Raw genomic sequence first — 4,173 nt, 5'->3', positions numbered from 1 at the left:
GTTCGTCGGATTGCCGCGATGGACAGTGATGACGAGATGATGGTGCAGCTATTCACGGAGGAGCGGAACGCTGAGGCTATCCAGCGGCAACATCAGCAGCTGATTCTGACGAGCTTGCTCTGCGTTCGCGAGCCTTTGTTCTCCGTGCCTCGACGCGGCAGCTCAAAGCCAGGAAAGAGGAGGAACATCAACCAACATCGTCAAGCCAACACAATGTTGCTTGACGTCGACTACTTCACCGACGACGCGACTCATTCGCCATAGGAATTTCGGCGCCGGTTTAGGATGAACAAGGATCTGTTCATGAAGATTGTCTATAGCGTCAGGGAGTACGATGACTACTTCATGGCCAAGCAAGATTGCACATGTTTGTGGGGCTTCACCTCAATCCAGAAGTGTACTTCTGCAATGCGTTGTCTTGCATACAGAGCTCCTCTAGATACATCCAATGACTACCTACGAATGAAAGAGTCGACATGTTCACAGACTCTCTACAGGTTTGCCGAGCCGTCAAAGCGGTGTTTGGTAAAGACTATTTGAGAGCAAGAAGGGCAGATGATACAACTCGGATCCTGGAAAATAATGCAGCACGAGGATTTCCTGGGATGCTCGGAAGCATTGACTGTATGCATTGGGGCTGGAAGAATTTCCCTTTTTCTTGGCAGGGACCTCTGGATTTGGCATGCTTTTTTTGGCATGGCAGGAACAAACAATGATATCAACATGCTGCAGTGCTCTCCGGTGTTTTCTAGGCTAGCCGAGGGACAAGCTGAACTTTGAGGTAAACGGTCACGCATACATCAAGGGGTACTATCTAGCTGATGGTATCTACCCGATGTATGCTACATTTGTGAAGACAATCTCGTCTCTAGCTACGGAGATGGATGCTTATTTTGCAACATGCTAGGAAGCAGCTCGCAATGATGTTCAATGTGCTTTTGGGGTGCTTCAGCAACGTTTCGCCGTTGTCAGGTATCCTGCTCTCACTTGGTCCGAGTCTCAGATGTGGGAGGTGATGAACGCCGGTGTGATCATGCACAACATTGAGAGCGAGCGCGACGAACCTGTGCATGATGATCAACCATTTGATTATCAAGTGCCTCTTGTTGACGTAGAGTATGTACCCCAAGAATTTTGCGCTTTCCTTCACATGCATCATGAAATCCGAGATGCAGGTGTTCATGCTCAACTCCAGGTGAATCTAGCTACGCATTTGTGGGCGAGGAGAGGAGCCGCTAATAATGCATAATTTAATTTCTTTGTTTGATTGTATGAATAATTTAATTTCTATTTGTTTGATTGTATGAATAATTTAATTTCTATTTGTGTGATTATATGAATAATTAAATATAGTATAAATAAAATGAGATTGATATGTTGTTTTAAAATATTGTAAAAAGGAAAAAAATGTTTTGGAGGCCGTCGTATGGGGGGCGCCGGTACGGAAACAGCATCCCCAAATAGAGGATGTAGTGCCAGCGCTCCCTATACAGCAGTGTCGGCGCTCCTGCCAGCGCCTCGTCTATTTGGGGAGCGCCGGTGAAGATGCTCTTACTATATTTTGTTGTTGAAACTTCCACTAATATTAACTATACATATATATCATGTGTCCTCGTCGTGGGCTCATGGCTTTGTCACAACTGTTATCTCCCGGCCAGATACATGCATAGTCCAGAACCTCTTTTGCATAGTTGCTTTTGCTTCTTTTGTCTTTTTTTTCCTTTTGCATATTCAATATATTCTTGAAAAGGACTGCAAAGCTCTCCTAGTATACGCCCTTAACTGCTTTAGAGGACACTTCCAAAGGGAGGAAGGAAAGAATGCTGTCAAATCAAATATTCAATTATCACAGGATCGATCGAATGAAGTTTAAAAATACAATAATCTGCATCAGCCAACAATCTGATCCTGAGATAAAGAAAGAGGCTACAGTCTTTTTTACCTGAACTAAGGTGGGCTTACGCCGGCCTGAACTTTCATATCAACACCACAAACAGTTATAGGGGTTCATTACAGGGTTTTAGAGTGAGGAGAGGAGAAACAGAGGACCATCAAGGTGGGTCAAAGGTGTTACACCAAGAATTAAGGAGGGAGGCGGAGGAAGGATCGCTACAACGGTTGGCCCAAAGCCGAATATCTTCGAGACATCTGCGGAAGACGATGGTCAGGTCCTTATCGACGGCATTGAAGACAAGCCCATTCCTTCGCTTCCATATTCCATGCAATATTGCAATGGCGGTGCAGACTGGCTTCCACCAGGTTGCGGCACCTAGAATTGCAAACAACACAATGCCGGTGAAGCTATCCTGGTCATATTGTTGGCGAAGAAGAGATCCCAGAGCTCACGGGCTCTCGTGCAGCGAACAAGAAAGAGGCTAGATCGTGGTTCACATGCTTCGATTTCGGTGATTTCGTCATGCTGAAGTGTTAGAATATTTTCCACATTTCCTGCTTGCCCGCTTAGCATATTAGACGAAATTGTGTGCATATGCACTTGACGTGAGTAGCTACAAATCCGCATGAATACTAGAAACAGTGTAACACAGCTCATTTTTCCTGATGAAATGGGATCAGGCATGTCCATCTCAGATTCTGAAGATAGTAAATAGTGTAAATCCTCAAGCGTATCTTCCCACCAAAATAGCGTTTCTTTTTCTTACCGAAACATAACACTGACCGGAAGATAAAAGAAGGTTCTGCACAAGAGCAATAACATAACAGCTTTTTGGTGGGAGGTGTGCTTCGGTGCGCACCCTCTCCAAACTCGCGACTTATCGCCGAAGGGGTACGGTGGTCCCGATTTTGTTTTTTTTGTGCTGCCCGCCGAAACCCATATCCAAGCCCAGTGCAAGACTCGTATGGGTATACAGGGCCTGGGCGTATCTATACGGACGACCCCACGTGGGTGGGTCCCACGTGCTAAGCTAATCACCGTGATTAGCTCCCATTGCATGCATCGTTTTCATCGGCACTGGAGATCTGATCGAACTATTCCACGCCGTCGCTACGTTGAACGCAAGCGGTTGTTGCCGGCCCGGCCGTCGGCGGTTGTTGCCGGCACGTCCGTCGCCGCCGGTGGTTGTTTCGCATGTCGACGCCGCCGACCGCGCGCGAAGCCCCCCCGCAGATCGACGACCTTGGAAAGGCGCGCCACCGGCTCGGCATCTTCCCCGCTAGGGTTTAAAATTACAGGTACCATGACTTCATCTTGTAGCATAGTAAGAGGACGCAATTCTGCCGGTTTTTCAATTGTAATTATGGTCCAATACTACAGAATATGGAGAACTCTATATCTGGTATGATTGAGGAACAAAACGAGTACGTCGGCTATAATTCTGATGACTCTGAAATGGAGGAAAATTTGCAGCACGAAGCCGGCTGGAGCGAAGACGAGTTTGATGTGAGCCACTATTTTTAATTTCGATTACCAGCAGTCCAGCATCATCAAATTATATATGGTTCCTCATGTCATAATTTATGCAGATTGCGTACGATGAATTTGATAATGTTGACAACCATGGCGAACACACAGACGATCAAAATGATGAGAACCATGGTGAACACACAGACAGTCTAAAATGATGCATGAAATGATGGCAACTGTAAAATTTACGGTTACTAAATTTCGAAATGCATTAATAAATTTCAGGCACAATTTGACACGCAGCTTGAGTACGACTATTACGGTGAATCTGACTTGGACACGGGCCACACTGATGATGTGGAAGGTGCATCAGTTCCTGAGGATTCTGTTGACATGAGCCAGGTTGTTATCTCTTTTTTATCAGTCTTATATAGCTGGAACACATAAATTTATAGTTTTAATTAATGCCTACGTTTTCTACTTGCAGGCGACGCCAAGCGCTAGTCAGCCTGAGAAACCACAGAAAGGTAGCAATGGCAATGAATATCCTGATAGTGATCGGGATTTATACTGGATGATAAAAGAGATGACTTTTATTTCTGAAGCAACAGCATATTCTTTCTACAACAGATATGCTAAAGATTATGGGTTCAGCGTCCGGCTTGACCAGGTTAAGCGGTTTGATGATGGAGTAATTCGGTTAAGGCGTTTTGTGTGTTCCGGACAGGCGGACGTCCCAAAAACCAACCGACCACGGAAGGCCGTGTATATAGGCACAGACCTGAGTCTCGCTGCGGCTGCAAGGCACG

The 4,173-nt window shown here is 45.8% G+C and overlaps 1 long non-coding RNA gene across 1 annotated transcript; it reads left to right on the top strand.

The window, feature by feature from the left end:
- The first annotated feature begins 3,138 nt into the window (after positions 1-3,138).
- On the top strand, positions 3,139-3,562 carry LOC124666051. Its single transcript, XR_006990788.1, has 3 exons — positions 3,139-3,192; positions 3,275-3,400; positions 3,484-3,562. It is a non-coding gene; the product is annotated as an uncharacterized LOC124666051 (long non-coding RNA).
- Positions 3,563-4,173: the final 611 nt, after the last annotated feature.

Source organism: Lolium rigidum, chromosome 6 (assembly GCF_022539505.1).
Source record: "Lolium rigidum isolate FL_2022 chromosome 6, APGP_CSIRO_Lrig_0.1, whole genome shotgun sequence".
Classification (NCBI taxonomy): domain Eukaryota; kingdom Viridiplantae; phylum Streptophyta; class Magnoliopsida; order Poales; family Poaceae; genus Lolium; species Lolium rigidum.
The sequence above is the reverse complement of the archived record's forward strand: the minus strand, read 5'-3'. Positions and strand labels throughout refer to the sequence as shown.